At 43.8% G+C, this 17573-nt stretch overlaps 1 protein-coding gene across 1 annotated transcript in view; it reads right to left on the bottom strand.

The window, feature by feature from the left end:
- The window catches only part of palm3 (paralemmin 3), a 28510-nt gene extending 11248 nt beyond the window's left edge, over positions 1–17262 (bottom strand). The window contains exon 1 of the mRNA XM_079278126.1: positions 16845–17262. The gene's annotated coding sequence lies outside the window, so the exon portion shown is untranslated. The remainder of the gene's footprint in view (positions 1–16844) is intronic.
- Positions 17263–17573: the final 311 nt, after the last annotated feature.

Raw genomic sequence — 17573 nt, 5'->3', positions numbered from 1 at the left:
AGCCGTTGTCGCTAATCGCCATCACAGAGCTTTGAAGCGCAAAATATGTGCTTACTAAGGACACACACATTTCCAGATGCACAACCTGCAAAACCTCACAAACACACAAACGTCTATGGACACCCAATGGGAGAATAAAACTTAAATGGTGACCGTATCTTACCTACAGCTGCACATCGACACTTCCAGTTTTAGAAGAAAAGAAAATAACCTCACACACTGCCATAATAACCTCTGACAAATCAGCCACATTACTCATCTCTCCCCCTCAGAAACCTGACACTCACATCCTCCACAAACGAGGTTTCTCATTTCTCCCCAGAAGGCAAGTCAGTGGCGCCGATGCTTTTGTTGCTCTTCCAATACGGTGGATGTTACAGGGCCTTCGGGGGCGACAGTTAACACGGGAGAGAAACACCTGAAGGATTCCTCCGGCGTGCCCGAGGTTTGGGGCGGGTGGCGGGGTCAAAAGGGAAAAGGGCCCACATGAAACAATGTGAAAAAATGTAGGTGCACTGCGCACGGAAGGGAGAGGGGGGAGACAGACGGGTGAAAGGAGATGTTGTGATGGGGAAACAAACCTCTAGCGTTCCTTTCATTACGCTGGAACTGAGGTGGCGAGACACGCATACACACATACATATACCAAGAGAGAGAGAGATTGACAGACAAGAGGCCTTTCTAACAGAGGTGGAAAGAAACAATCTCATTCTGGCAGTGTTCTGGATGACTGTAGGTGCAGCGACAGTTTACAGTATAAGCCTCCGTAGGGAGTGGAGGCTTGTGTCTCATCAGGGCTCCGGGAGAGCGCCTAGAATAGCAGCCAGAGATAAACAAGCAAACACAAACAGAGGCTTTGATGAGGAGGTATTGAGGCGCTCCCCGTAGACACTCGCACCGACTCCGATAATTAGACACGATATGGGAGGGTGGCGGAGGGAAGGGCTCACAAAGTCAAAGAGTGAAGAGGCAGAGAAAGTCAGAGAGACGGTTGCAGAGGAGACGAGACAGAAGACGAGGCGACGGGAGATCTGCCGACGGGTTTGGGGTTCGGATCCACCGAACCGGACGACCGGTGACCCAAATATGAGAGCGCCTTTTGTTCAGGGCAGAGAGCAAACAAGGGATTGGTCAAGAAAATGGAGACATTTTAGATTAAATCTATACTAGTTGTACTAGCTAGTAGTAATCTTTGGGTTTATCAGCATGGTCGTACTTACCATTAAGGTCACCGAGGTCCAGACTTTTGCATTTTTTATGAGCCGTTTTTACAATAAAAGTGGTGAACAAATTGCCTCCAAATAACTTTACTTTGGGGCACCAATTTTAGTGACTTAGTCGTCTGTCACTGCAAATACTCTGAGCAGCATGTACGGGAATTACTTACAAAATAATAAGTGTCTGAATAAGTTAAGTTGTTCTAAAGGTTTTTACTTATTTGGGAAGGAAACTGATAAGATGAGGAGATAAGTGAAGGAGACAGGATTAGCATTATGTCCCTGTGCTGTTAAACACACAAAAAAAAAAAATCAAAAAAAAAAATCACCTGATCCACTTCAGACAAGGTAATTACCACAGAGATATACGGTAAATGTTGTTTGGTAATTCAAGTGGAACATATAGGCCCGATTTAATAACAGCTGGCATAATTATAGTGTAATAATACAGCATTGTATACTTATATTATTGTATAACACACATTTTGCTTATGTACCGTTCCTATCTCCCTCTTCCAGGATGGACCGACACGCAAAAGATGTCATGCAGACCCAAATATATAAAAAAAAATAAAAATAGTAAAAATACAATTTGGAAAGTCAGGGTGAGAATATTATAGATACTTAAAACCATTCAGGATTTTCTGTAGATCATGTCTGTTCTTTATTTGGCCGCGTCCACATTATAAAACCAATCAGAAGTGTTATTAATGAATCTTTGCACCATAACTGTGAATTCTCACACGACTCCCACAAACCATCTTGTGGTAACTCAGAAAGCACCGCCGCCCACAGATGTGATGTGCGACTTGTTCCCTGCACACTGTATCCGATACGTGTAAGAAACAAACGGCGGCAGTGAACCGCCAACACGGCACACCCAACACCTGGTCCACCTTCTACATGCCAACTCAGGAGCTGCAATGATTAGTTATTCTTTTTATCGGTCAATGAGCCCGTGTCATTGTCGAAAAAGTTGGTCTCTGTTCAAGAGTCTCAGTAATTGTTGCAGCAGAACCAAAAGGTACCGTCTTTTTTTCAATGCTTCATCACGTTTGCGTTGTCCGACTGTCCGTCCTGTCCATTCTCTTGGCACAAACGTCCACCTGGACTCAAGGTTGAACCAGTTTGATTTTGGAGGTCAAAGGTCACTGTGATCTTGCAGTGTGTGTGTGTGTGTGTGTGTATATAGGAAGGTTATTCGGTCTTCCTGCAAACTGTCAGCATGAAACATTCCTCCTGCCTTTGTGCAAAAGAATGTATATTTGCCTTCAGAGTGTGTGTGCGCGTGCGTTATGTGTATACATAACAATGTATATTTGCCTAGTGGGGTGCCATGAAGCCTATATGCCGAGTGCCAGCGTAGTGACATTAACTCTGTGGGAACAGATGGGAGAACAGCGGGGTGTCTGGTATGCAAAAGCATAAGAATCAGTTAGCGTCACAGCTCGCTGCTCTTGGATTCCTCCGACACAACTGTCGCTGGCAGTGCACAACCGACTGCATATCTTAGGCCGTGCTACTCCTACAAGGCAAGAGGTCTTTAAATCTGAAGACCAGCAAACTATTTTGGTGTTCGGCTAAATCCAAATCAGTGTGTAAAGAAAAAAAAAAAAGTGTTATTATTTTCCAACGGAGCAAAACGGCATAAATGCCACTTTAAAAAAAAAAGGTGAAAAGACTGTGGGAGAGGCAGTCAGTACAAAGTGACGGCATACAAGAGCCACACCAGAGGAAATGCCTGCAAGAAGTCGAGGAAAAGCACATGTTTCAGGAATGGAAATCCCAGGTGACACTATGGAATCAGGAGCCAGCTTATTCAAATGCAATGATAATACAAATGGGTATGGATTGCACATGTTACTAGAAAGGTGAGAGTGCAGGGTTGTTGACTTTGACTTCACAGGGATGGACACGCGGCGCCGTGGAGCATGACAGCTGTGACCTCTCGGTCAACAGGGCACCTTTCAGTCCCGGCAATCGCTGGACTTGACAAATCTCTGACGTTAGTAATGTAAAATGAATCTGCACATTATGTCTGATTGATTTGTCGATACAATGTCAGAAAATACTGTACTGATTCAGTCCTTAACCCCAAGATATTCCGTTTGCCATCAAATACAATGCACTTAATGTTAGAAAGTGTTTAGTCTTTCTGAATTGGCCGATTCTGCAAATGCTGGCCACAGAGTTGCTAAAATAGATTCAGGTCTATGGGGGTTGGGGGGTGGGGGTGTCATTAAAAGGCCACCCAGTGACATTTTGTTTTTGTGTGATGATGCAATTACTCTGCCGTTAGACAGCCGGCCACCCTGCTTCTGTGCCCTTTGAAGCTTCTGCTCCACTTCTTGGAGACAAGAGCGGACGGAGGTGGGGGATGATTACAGTGAAGACGGAGGGGAGAGAGTGGGAGGCAGAGGTGAGGACACAGAGTTACAGTAGATTGTATGCCCTCATGGTGCTGCGAGCGCATTTGACTACAAACACTAAAAGTTATATTAATTTCTAATACCGGTATTAGTGAGGCCACCCTGGAATCATCTTTGCTTTGAAGTGCGGCTCATCGGCTGGAGGCTCATTTACGGCGCTGCGTCCCATTATCCTGCTTCTATTCAACATTACTGTCTTTTCAAGCCCGCTCACACAGCACTCGAGTGTAGGACGAAGAACTGCAGAACGGAAAAGAGCAGAACCGGACAAGATAGTAGCAGAGAAATTGAAGGTTTTTCTAATGGAAAATCTGACTGGAGGACAGTTCCAGGCCTGTGAGACGGAGAAAAACAGAGAGAGTATTCCAGGGCCACTGTAAATTCAGAATATCCTTCCTCCAGTGTGTTTGGGAACAGGAAGAGCGCAAACACCGCCGTCCTCCAGACGATTAGTGACGGAACACGCTATCGCGAAGACCCTGATCTCTGGACCCGCGCATCCTCCGCTGTAGTCACTGTCCGGCCGCTCAGGAAGAGCCTGCCTCAGAAACACACAGCCGACTCGCTGTGAAACAAACTCCTAGATGGAGCTCCAACCGCGGACCGGGACAGTCAAAGAGGCCGTAACTCTCTAGCTGGAGGCATGGACGGCGCGGATTGTTGAAAAGTGCTTTGTCATCAGGTATCGATTTCCCGCTGCTTTACAGACTGCTGCAGAAATTGCATTATTGGAGCTGGAATGCTGGTCTAGAAAGAAATGAATCCGACTCAAGGTGGGAGGGCGTGTGTGTAGGTGTGTGTGTGGGTGGAATTTGTGGAACTTGGATGGTGCTGCCGCAACAGCACGCAGCCAAGTTTCCTTTGAGTGACAGTCCAGGTCGGGGGAATGAAAACACTGCATTCCACTGCTGTGTGTGTGTGTGTGTGTGTGTGTGTGTGTGTGTGTGTGTGAGACAGTAATAGATGGAAGGTTAATGTGTGCCCCTCCTACGTCACGGAGCGAACAGTGTAGTAGACTTTGGAGCGTGTTAGGGGATCATCAAAGTCAACAACGTGCATCACAGACTTCCTCGGCTGCACTTCACAGGCGTGAGAGTCCTTGTTCAGTCTCGACTCGGAAGTAACTTGGAGGCTCACACAATGCATGCGCATCAAAGCGCCAAAAGGGCGTCGTTAACCCTCACGAACCTCGCACTTGTCGGGGCAGCAGCCGTAGCAGATGTGTACAGTAAGCCCGCACAAACTTATCACAACGGGACACATGCGCTCGAGCACATCAAAAGGCGTCGCTGCGAGGGGATATCAAAAGAGATCTTTCAGGTCGCGGTGTTCTGCGGTTAGACTAAAGAGACTTTAATGCGCTGACGATTTGACTAAATCGTGTTGAGAGAGGAGACTATGATGAAACAATAGCATCTCAAAGGAGAGAATCCCTTTGCTCTCATCTTGCCTCTGCCTTATACAGCCATGAAAAGGATTTGGGGAGGGCGGGGGTGGATCAGTGTGGTTCTGCCTACAGTTTCCTAGTGTGTAAAAGAACACTTACACACACAGCACAGTCTACCTGTCAAGGTTACAGAAGCTCTTTGGTTACTTTCACACCTGTAGTTTGGTCCATCTAGTCCCATTGGTTCTGGTCCATCGTGTGTTCACGCTGACTGACTAACAAACAAAACCAGGAGGCGTCAAAATCATGTTGTATGGACTGACAGGTAAACTCATTCGCTGTGCAGTTTCGGCAGTCGTGCCGCACTTTAGACTGAAAACACACGCAGCATGAAAACAATGCAAGGAGCCGCCTGGGTGACACTGAGTACCAGTGAGACATGAAACACAACACATGAAGTCCGGTTTGAGTAGGAGATCATTGAGTTTGGACGCCACAACACTGCCCAGTAGTCTCCAGTACTTCGGGACGGAATTTTACAACTCTGAAAAATGAACATGGCGGCAATTATTTCAGCTTTTGTTGAGACGATTATCAGGTGAACTGGTGAAAATACCCTATTCCCGTTGCCTACCATCACACGGGCAAAAGACGGGCAAACTCCAAAAGTTAGTTTGAACCAAACCGAGACAAACGCTGCGTTTGCACTGCGTGGCACGGCTCTGCTCGACTCAACAGGTGCTTTTCTCTTTCCGTGTTCTGGTGCACATAGTACCTAACCTGAACCACCAGATGGTTCGTTACCAAGAACCATCTGAAAAGCAGACATTGGAAACTGGAAAAGGGCAGGCACTTTCAAAAAAGTACTTGGCGGGTGATTGGATGAACCATCTGTCAATTTAAAAGAGAAGAGCAAAAACATGTTGCGAAAGACGGATACAAACGCATTACTTAAAGCTCCGACGAGAAGGATTTCCGTGTGCATGTGTTGCCGTGCAAGGTAAGATAGTACCCGCTCAGTGTAGGCAGGATTCTCAGCTGATTGCCTTGGCGAATCTGCTGTGACATCTTCAACGAGACACCTGCTAGATCCTTTCATTCGCAACCTGCACTTTATTGTAGTGAACAGCGTAGTTTTGTGCAGGGTTTTTACTCTATACAGTAGCAGGTACTATCCACAACTTTTGCTACAGTTCTATTTTTCAACAAGTTGACCCTGACTGCTGAGTGGAAATGCGGCTGAAGATTTATTACGGTTACCTTTACCTACTTTGTCTGACTGAGCCCACTGACATATTCTGTGCAGTCAGCCATTATCTCATCAGCCAACAACACAGATGGTTGACATCAAGCTAAATATTGTTCATGGCTGCATAGACCGTACTTGCTTGATATTGCCCTCTGCGTGGTTCCCAATATGGGAAAGCTTGATCACTAGCCATGTCAAAATCACCATCTGTCGCACACGTTTAAAAATATCAAATCTGGAAGGATTCGGGGTGAGAAAATCAGTTGTGCAGCCATTAAACTGAGCAGCGGATCAAAAGTGACAGCATGGCGAAGCCTTTGTTAAAAAAAAAAAAAACTTGTCATCCACCCATCAAATCGGCAGAGGGACCGCAGAGATTAACGCGGTCATCCGGATCATACATATGCATGGTGAGGCGAAGGCATACAACTTGCCACGCAGCGTGGATGAGTCACGCTGGCTCACTGAGTGTGATTAACATGCATGATTATCCATTTAATCTGACTGTGAAGACGACACATTGTTGCATTGGTCTAAGTGTATGCATTCCCTGGAATGGTGTTGTTTTGGACGCGTCAGTCAGTTAAATTACAACAGCTTTGTGATCAGCCAAGTTGGGGGAAACTTAAAGAGCAAAAAGAGTTCATAAGAGATTATCAGACTGGATATACAGATACAGTGTTACTACAGAATATGATTTTCTAAATAAATTACGTTTCAAACACAATTTTAGTCCATTTATTTTCCTCAAGCCAATCAAACATCCGCCATTAGGACTTCCTCGTGCATATAAAGAGCATTTTAAAACAGCTGTTAAACTGTAGTATTTTCCTTATTAATTATTCACGCTGCAGGATCACACATCAAAGTATCTCCACACACCCTATATCAAAAGGGTAACCACAGCAACAAGAGGTTTACACACACAGTGTTTTATTGGAAAACAACATATGCCAACAAGAATCGTCTCAAGAATTATGTGTGAAAGTCAAAAACATAATTTAGTGTAGAGGTTCTTTTTAAATCTCATTTGGGTTAGACTTTATTGTATATGTGCTCACTTAAAGTCACATTAACATTAAGTATGTAGCGGTATACATTATCCAAATTGAGAGTTTAAGGATAGAGGGTATCAATGCCTGGGATTATCGTATATTAATGTATTGCATTACAAATTTAATTATGAACATGATTTGCTTGAGGTTCCATTTTTTGTCATCTTTAACATATTCACATTATAACATAACAGCTAGATCTGGAGGAAGGCCCTTTTTTTGCAGTGAACATACCAACATGACAGTTTTGGTGACGTGTTCACTGCCCAGCTCTACATGGACTCTGAATGTACTGTATATATAGCACTCAGTCAAGACTTCAAAGCAGAAGAAAATTTGTTATCAACTGTCTGCGTTACGCTGCAAGACAGACGGAATCACTGTGGTTAAGATAAGAGAGGAAGCACCGGTTTTTAACATATTTGGGTTTAATAAACTGTGCCAGTGTGATGCATGACCCATGTTTTATATACTGTATCATGTCTCAAGCAACATGTATGTTAAATACACATTACATTGTTTCAATTAAGTCAAGTCTCAGCGTGATGGCAAGGGGAAGAGAAAAAGATAAACGGAAAAGGAAGTAAAAGGTCAACACTTCTTCCATTGAGGCTCTGTTCAAGCAAAACCTGGTACAAGAACCTGGACTGACACAGACCGAGTCCGCGTCATGACCCGCCTCACGGCCGACAAGCCATGAAGAGCAGGGAGACACTGTAGGGGGAGGATGGGAGACACGAAGAGACGGATACGACACAGAGACATCCTAGAAATAGAAAATCCTGCGAGGAACCATAAACGATTGAGAGAGCGTGAACTCGAGGAAGCGGTGCGAAGAGAACGGATCAAAGTTGGAGACACCTGTTCTGACGAGTCCTGACGACACACCGGAGGCTGTAAACATTCAGCTGCTTCTCCTCATCAAGTTCAAGAGACACCTTACAGTACGCAACAGTTTCCATTTTGTCAGCGTCTCGCATGCACAGAGGTTTCACAAGACCCGCTGTGTGACGGCAGCTTTAACCACAGCGGTGATCCTGCAGATAGCAGCAAACTCGTCAGGGCCGTTTTCTCCAAAAAAGACAGATAAGATGAAAAGACAAGTAGCCTAATCAAATGTTCAAACAACGGAATGGTTGATAATGTATTGGTTTCTTTCTGCACTGTACTGTGGCTCTGGTTTATGCTCTTAGATGCTTGTTTAAAAAGGAGATGCACTTATGACTTCTGGTGACGAGTAGTTCTCTTGAATACCTATGTTGAATACACTTATTGTAAGTCGCTTTGGATAAAAGCGTCTGCTAAATGACTGTAATTTAATGTAATGTATTAAGATGGGTTATATATATACTGTGATATGAGGCTAGATATCGTCTTAGATTTTGTGTATCGTAGTATGTCTTAAGTGTCGTCTTTTCCTGGTTTTAAAGGCTGCATTACAGTAAAGTAATTTTCTGAACTTACCAGGCTGTTGAAGTTGTTTTTCTTTTATTATTTGCCATTAACCCACTTGGTCAATATATCCACATTACTGATAACGTATCAAAAATCTCTTTGTTTAAATATTTTGTGAACGCACCAATGGTCAACCCTGCAATATCATTGCCGTATCAAGGTATTTGACTTTCTCCATGTCACCCAGCACTACAATTATTCGATATTTATCAAGTAAAAATGCAACATATTCTTTTCCAGTTTCTCAAACATGGGGATTCGTTGCTGTTCTCTATTTATTATCACTGTAAAATGAATGAAGACAACTGGATATCTTTGAGAGTTGCACTCTAAGAAAAAAAAAAGCAACTTGATGATGTCAGCATTGGCACCGGGAAATTTTGAATCAGTTTTTTCACGATTGTCTGACATTTGAAATGCTACACAATTAAGCATAAAAATAATCAACATCATAATAATAATAATTAAAACAGCTGCGCTGTTGTGACAGGAAGGATTGGACAAGACATCCAACGGACGGACGGACATCCAACCAAAAACCAAGTAGCACTTTGGAGGCACAGCCCACCTGGAAAACCAACGGAAATAAAAGGCAAAGCGACCTTTCTTTCAACCCAGAGCGGCTCTGCCTCCTCCGTCAGTGTGGGTCTTTATTGAAACTGCCCGCTGCAGGTCGTTCGTTTGTGCTGCTCTGTGATCTAATCACTCACCCCGCTGTGCACTAGAATGGCGTTCAACTGTGCCAACGGTAAGCAGGATTTGACGGGTGGCTATCCCACGGCGCCGTACACTACAACAAACGGAAGGGTGTGAATTGGCTGCGGCTCGACGAACAGTGAAATTTTTAAATGTAAGAGCACAACAGTGCAGCAGCAGCCATAAACTACAGGGAAGTCATTGTGATACTTTTGCATGTTTTTGACAGAACTATTTTAGGATTGCCCACTAATGACTTTTCTGATTCCCCATGTGCACACATGCAGTTTGTAAGCGTTCTCTTTTAACTTTCAGAATGTGTGTGTAAGACATGTATTGGCTTGCTTCAGTGATTTGGCTGTGTGTATGTGTGTGCAGGATTACTGTGTGCGTGTGTCAAACAGGTTTGGAGAGGAATGCAGGACTGGTGTAATCCGGTCTCGGTTCATTTTCGCCATTGTCATGGAGTCAAAAGCCTGAAGGCCTGTGTGCCTCGGGGCCTCGTGGATCAGTCATTACACACACACACACACACACATTATCTCACGAAACACAGCGCAGCCCAAATCAGAATCAAGCTGCATCAGGACAACACTGCAAATACGGTCCATCTGTAGGTCATTCCCAACCAGCCGATAAGCCGCAGACCTTTTGTCAATCTCTAATGCAAGGGTGTTGGGCATTCACCTTGTAAATGTTTAGTCGGACGACGTAATGTTTAACTTTCCCTCCTTCCTTGTCATCGCTGCAGACAAACAAACTGAATTCCAGCCCATCAATTAAAGAAATTACAGAGACGATCCGCTCGTCTTTCAACCCCGCGGCTGACTGAGCTTATGGTTGTGAAGGCGATGAAGGGTGAACTCTCACATCAAAATGATCTCGAAGCACTTTTTAAGGAGTATTGATTTAAGAATGCCACTCTCATAGCAGCCTAATGTAAACAGGATCAGACCAAATCTCAGCTGTGCAATGATTGGATTTCACCACTGCGATTGGCTCAGTGTCTGATATCTCCTCGTTAGGTTGCAGACTATTGTTACCATATAGATGAGAATGTGAAACCTCCAAACGGTTTCATATTTAATTCAAAGATCAAAGATGTAGAAAAAAAACCCAGAGGCAACTGAGGCCCTCCCCGTTTGATATCTCTCTTGAAACTCAGTTAACTGGTATCTCTGTCAATTTAATTTCAACAGATCTCTTTATATTCAGAGTTTTTATTAGGATACTCGGTGCGTGATTGGATTCACTGTGTACCGAATCACTCTCAGGTTCCCCCTCTTCCTCTGTTCTCTCCTGTCTTCATTATTTCTCTCATCTGCCCTCCTCGTCTCCCAATCATTATGTTACTTTCAAAGGTTGTGCCTTTGTTATTTTTTAACAGCTCTTTCTGTAACTTTATGATCATCTATTGATTTCAAATCTTAATGAAGGAGTTCTTCAATCCGACACTCACCAACAGAACCGGCTGCAGGATCAAGAACGGTTCTTAAAAACAATGTCTGACAGTCAAGTTATTTTCAAACTACATAGCAAAACTTGTTCAGGACAAATTCTCCTCTTGTAGTATATAAAAAGAAAAGCATGGACGCCTTAGATAAACCAGTAGCCTTGTTAGATGAACTGAAATTCTTTAACCAATATTAATTTTTCACCCATGTCTGGGTCCAAAGCCATTTGTACCAGGGTTAGAAGGTCTCGGAGGGTTCCCAGGACCCAACGCAGTGGGGTTTCAATAACAACTTGGTCAACAGCACTCCACACCACCACCATGGATGAACCAGGGTCAGCCACAGGCTGGTCTTTTTTTGTTTTGTTTACAAAATGTGTTCTTTAGGTTTCGTTAACAAAGGGTCATAAACACTTCGAGGAAACTCAAAATATGCTCTCTTGACCTGGGAAGTCAAATAAGGCGAGTTGTCCACCACTAGCCGAAGAGTCATGACAGATACACAGTGATAGCTCACTGCTAGACTCATTTACTAGACTGCAAACAAAGCACACCTCAAGTCTCTTAAACTATCTCAAAAGTGTATATTTATATATTTAATCAATAAGTTAAGGACAGTATAAAACCTATTGCCTATTTGTTCAAATGAAACCTATTTGTTCAAATGAAAGGCAGACAAAAAAAAAAAAAAAAAGACATGCCTGTAAGCGTGAAAAGAGGCAGTTGAGAAATTCCTCTGATGATGGAAAAGGGATGTTAACGCTGCACATGCGGCGTGGAGATCCAGCAGGACTCCCAAAAACAAAACCACAGCTACCAAAAACAAACTTTTTTTTTTAAGAAAATCGGCTTGACATATCCCTGTGTGTGGGATGCGGATCCGTCGTTGGCATTTTGAGCAATTCAGCAACAGGTGAGCTTCTTCCAAATTAGTTGGGGATTGGCAGCGATTTTTTTTCCGCCTTTTTTGCAATTCAACCGACTAGACGACACCACCACCACACATTAGCTGCAGCTTTGGAAGAACGTTTATCGTTAGACAGCTTGCTGGCATCGCTACATTGTGACAACACATCCTCTCTCCTGCCACAAAGATTTACACACACTCCATGCTAAATGTGGGCCCAATTCTGCCGTCAATTAATGTGTTCAATCAATTCAGTGCACGTAGCCTAAAGCATATCCCGTATCTAATTAGCACTCGTCAAGGAGGTCACGTTTACAGTTTGGTTTGTTCGTCAGCAGGATTACGGAAAAAAAATATTGGCCCGATTTTCATGAAAGCTGGTGGAAGGATGTAGCCCGGACCGAGGAAGACCCCATTACGTAGGTGCCGTGACGTCAACCATTGGTTTGCAGACTGCCGTTTTGAAGCCTCGAGTTCGGCATTTTTGCTGTCGCCATCTTGGCTTTCCAGAAGTTACACCAGAGGGTGGAGCTAAGTATAACCGAGCCCCCAATACAACATTTTTAGGCATTAAAATAGGATACAAAGAACTTTCGTGGACAACATTCACAATTCCCAGACCAAACAATGCCGTGGTAGCGACCTGTAGCCCGGCCCTAAAGCATACCCTGCTTTATGGCCTATTCAACTCTAAATGGGACCATAATTTACGAAATAAACATCATGCTGTATTGAAGAAGACTTGAAAGTAGCGATCGAGACCATAAACTCATGTTTACAATGTTTACTGAAGTTATAAATCATGTTAAAAGTAGGGTCTTCTATACAATCAGACTTCTTTTTGCCACCAGAGGAGTCGCCCCCTGATGGCCGTTAGAAAGAATAGGCTAGAATTGGCTTTATTTTACGATTGCTAGATCGGGCATGGCCTTGGAGGTCTTCGCTCTGCGAGTACCTTTCTAGGTTTACAGTATGTTGTCGCCTTAGTTTCATTTGCACATAAATAGGAACATCTTACTTGTACAAGCAGACCTAACTATATGCTTCCAACATGACTTGTTCTGCATTTTACTCAAAGATGTTTCTATTATTTTGTCAACATTATTCATACCAATAGGCTAAATAAAAACAACACTTCTCCATATGATGGAATATGTTTTAACAAACTACAGTTTCAAGAAAAACTGAACATCATAACCTTCATGTTGGTAGGATTCATTGCAGGGCTCTTTGTATTAGACTGCTAACTGATTGTCTATATTCACAGTACCTGTAATATGGTGGCTTTTCTTCAAGTGTCCTACATCTATATTCACAAGCCACTGAAGTGCAGGGAAAAGCTTCCTAAATGGAGAGAGTAGACTTTCATGAGAAAGGTAAATTGCTGGCAAGCGATGAAGCTAAACTATTATGCTGTCGGAAAGCTCAGGCTTTTCTTGAAGTTATCTCCTTTACAGCCACAACACATAACTTGACCGTCTAATCCTTGTGTGCTTGATCAACACATTGATGCCGGTGTCAAAAGAAAGGCAAGTGTACAACAGGCATAAAGTAAACTGGAGAGGGCAAACGTTTTTTTTCTATCCTCCTCCTCTCACCAACTGTCAGCCGGGATTTCTGCGGCGTCAAGTCAACAGACTATTGCAAATGAAAGGAATGCCACACGCAGACACGCACAAGCACAATGATTTAAAGAAGGCCGTCTGAAAACCGCCTCCCGTTGCCTAAACGACACAAAGACACAAAGGACAAGAGGACACACAAAAGGAAGAGTCGGTGGCTGTAGTTCAAACTTGAATGTTAGGGCGTGGCTGGTATCTCAGGTATGTTCAGACTGACATGGATGGTGACATCATGCAGTAACATGCTGTAGGTCAGATGAGCTCACTGGAGAGAAATTCTGCACGTGTCTGAATTTCAGTATTTGTCGTAAACCCAGCACACATATTTACTCGTCATTGTGAGTACTACGCAGTGAAATAAAGAAGCTTTGCAAAGTCTGTGTAAATAATAACCCTGGTGACGTCATCAATATGCAACCGTGCCCAAGTATGCAACCGTGCCCAAGTATGCAACCGTGCCCAAGTATGCAACCGTACCCAAGTATGCAATCGTACCCGGGTGCGAGCCTGGGTCCCTGATGTAAAAAAGCCATGTCTATTTTTTCTTTGCACTTTGTGCCACAGTTGTTTCCCTGATAACTACTATTCACCACCATTGTTCCATCTCGATAAAAAAAAAATTATATATATATATATATATATGGCCAGTGTTTTCCTGATCCTTGTTTCCAGGTGAACCATCTTTGTTCAGACTAATCTTCTGTACAGCCAAAATAAAACCAGCCTGAGGCACAGTCTCAGCCAGTATGAGCTCTGGCAACACAACATAAAAGAGAGGGAGAGTAGGGTAGGGTTTCTGGTGACAATGCTACACTAAGAGGGAAAGACATGTGAAAATCCAACATAACTTCATCTGTGGGTGGACAGACAGACATGAGATATACTGGGGGCAATGTGGCAGAGAGGAATTTCCCTCCTGCTGAAAATCCATCTGTCACCCAGGTTGCCAAGCAAAGAAACGGTGGATTTCATCTCTCCCAGCAACGCTTTTGTCTCCTCCCCTCTATCTTGCTGATTTTTAATCTCCTTCCACCTTGTTAAAGCCAAACTCTCTCCAACACGATTTGAAAAGATAAAACTCTTCTGATTGGTGGTGCTGACGACCACAGTTTCTCTTGCCCTTTTATCCGTCTTTTAACAGCTACCCCTCCCACTCTGCCCGTCTCACTTACTCTTTCTACATTTGAGGAGATTTCTGCAGATTCATAACAAAACCTTGCAAGTGACTCGGGCTCCGTGCTATATTTTGTATGCATCAAGGGAGAAAACATTTCAGCTGAACAAACAGGCCAGCAGATCAGACGGTTAAATCACCTTGAATTTGACTTCATGCCCAAAGCTGCAGAGGTTTTAGTTACACATGGAATATCTTGTGTGATGGTTGCACAAGAGAGATGACCTCAAAAAGTTTGGGTTACACTGCACTCAAGAGAGCATTGTCATTATAGTCCGACCGATGGATAACTTGAGAGCCAATACATATATTGAAAAAAACAAAATTGGATTAAAATTGGCCGATATTCATTTTCTTCACGCAACCTCTGACTTGAATAAAAACATTTTGATACGATGCCCTTCAATTTAAACAATTGCAACCAAGAAATGTACTGGGCAACACATTTTCCAGTTAAAAAAAATGAACTTCTCTGCTAAACAAAACAAATCTTTCTTCTTTTCATTTATCGGCTGATAAATGTGCCAATAGCTTTCTATATAAGGGATATTCATTTTGAACTTTACTTGCAATACACCGACGGAAACATAGCTGACACCCTCTCAGTGAATTGGGGATTCAGTGGTCTGTTTTGCACATACACTGCAGTTAATAGTAACTGATGGATTTAACCCGTTTGTAAATCGGTTATCAGGTTGTTGTTGTTGTTGTTATTAGGCACTTCAACCACAGCACTTCTGCATGTAAGGCCCTTATCTAGTCGGTTAAAGATTAATGAACGGTTAACAAGGGTCGGCTATCCGTCAGAAAAAGGAGAAAAATCGAAGTCAGCATCCCTAGTGTGCACGTGTGTGTGTGTGAGTGAGTGTGCCCCTCCGTGTCTGTCCATGGTTAATCTCGTATTCTGCTGCAGCAAACTGCATTATATTTTGGGGGGCCACTTGGGTGACTCACACTTTCTAAAAAACACCTTTTAATTTGTGATATTGACTGCCTGTTGACTCCTCATTCACTGCTCACTGGGGCCGCAGTCGGGGAAAACAGTTGGCTCACTTCTAGCGTTTTGGGGCGGGGTGTTTGGTTTACCGCTAACGAAACAGAGGTTAACGCCGGTTGACACCAGCTGAAGCTCATTTAATAATTATCCCAGGGCAGTCATTGTCCTATTTGTTGTGTCATAAAACAGCAGCGATCTGCTTGACATTTATATTTCCATGCATCCTGTGCAGTGATCCTTTATGTGCAACTTCCCTTTGAAACCTCGGGCGTAAGCATCCTCGTTAACCAAATCCTCAAGAAAGGAACTGTTTCCCCGAGAGTCAAATTAAGCCGGAGGTGGGCAACACCCCCTGGATATGACCCCAAGGCCCTCCGTTCTTAAGCCCGACAGAAGAAGAGCCGTGTCAGGAGCTCCTGCTGGGATCTCTGCTTGTGAATCAGTGTGCGCCGAGCTGCGTCTGTTTGCTGGCTTGCAAAGCAGAAACGGGCTTAGCACAGGCCTAGTACAGCTGTGGTTAAAAGTGATGAAACAGCCGTGTGTTTTGCCCCGAAAATGGCTGAGTCATGCATATCAAAGTCAGACAAAACAAACGTGCGGTTAATCGGGGATTCGAGATCTTGATTGCAGATGAAACAGCAGCCAGGGAAGTGTGAAAAGATAGCCCGACTATCTTAACCACTGCATCATAAAACTGCTGTAACAGCCCTGAAGACTTGAGGCTTTTGGACTTAATTACTCATTAAACTGATAGAAAACAAATCTTGCAGAAAAGAGCTACAAGTCTTATACTTTATGCCGAAAGAAATGTGAAACACATATTTGCTACAGTAGGCACGTCAAGGCATATCTTTAAAGATAAAACCACGACAATAACTATGATAAGGTGGCCATTGTAAATTCAGCACACAGTGAAAGTATTTTATGTGTGCAAGTGCAAAATGTGCTTAATTACTACAGATGGGTCTGGATTATAGACGCCAAAGAGTGGGAGAAAACACCACTTGTGACAGCCACGTTATATTCCAAAAAGGTATTTTAATCGGTATTTAAATATGCATCTCTTTGGTTTGCAACCAGAGGTCAGACGAGTCAACAGCTGCCGAGTCTGTGCAGCTCCTGGCTGGGCTCACCGAGCCAACCGACCACCACGTACACCAAACGGGTTCATGCAGAACAACGTTACGTTAAGATACAACTTACCTGTTCAAACGTGTCCCCTTGATACGTCAAGTCCAACGACCCGGAGGAGGAAAAACGAAACCGAGTGGAGAAGTTGGACACGCGACAAACAAGCGAAGGAAATAAAAGAGAGAGAGAGAGAGAGAGAGAGAGAGAACCCGTCCTTCCAGCGGAATTAGTAATTTAGCAACAAGGCTAAAATAGCTCAAACTTGCCCGTGTAGCTGAACACCTGAGTTAGCCTCTATGCGCTGAGCTGGCTCCAAAAGAATGCGCCGCTCGTGAACACGAACGCGGGGACTGTGTGACGTTTATCAAACTTTTTTTTCAGGTCCGTAAAGTTTAGTTTTAGGAGAGAAGGTGGTGGCGTTGATGACGAAAAGTAAATGAAACACGAGGTGAAACCGTCCCCCGGCGAGCCGCTCTCCACACCGCCTCCCTCCGTGTCTGAACCCGTCTGCGAGGAGGAACAGAGTCGGTCTGTCCGGTGGTTACCTGACTCCAGCTATTACCGTGAGGCCAGCCCTCCAGTCAGCGGCAGACATCAGCCTCATGTTTCCTGTTGTTGCCACTCGGAGAGACCGCAGAGCAGCAGGTTGAGATGCTTTGACGTGTTCTCGAGATTTACGAATTCACTGCGATATTGACTTTTCCACACGACTCCTGCAAAGATCACACTCTGTGTATTTGCACTTTTTTTTGGTATTTGAGCAGTTAATTTGAGTGCCAACATCCTTATTATCACACTCAC

Source organism: Melanostigma gelatinosum (genome assembly GCF_949748355.1).
Source record: "Melanostigma gelatinosum genome assembly, chromosome: 11".
Lineage (NCBI taxonomy): Eukaryota > Metazoa > Chordata > Actinopteri > Perciformes > Zoarcidae > Melanostigma > Melanostigma gelatinosum.
Note: the sequence above shows the minus strand (reverse complement) of the source record. Positions and strands in the feature narration are given on the sequence as shown.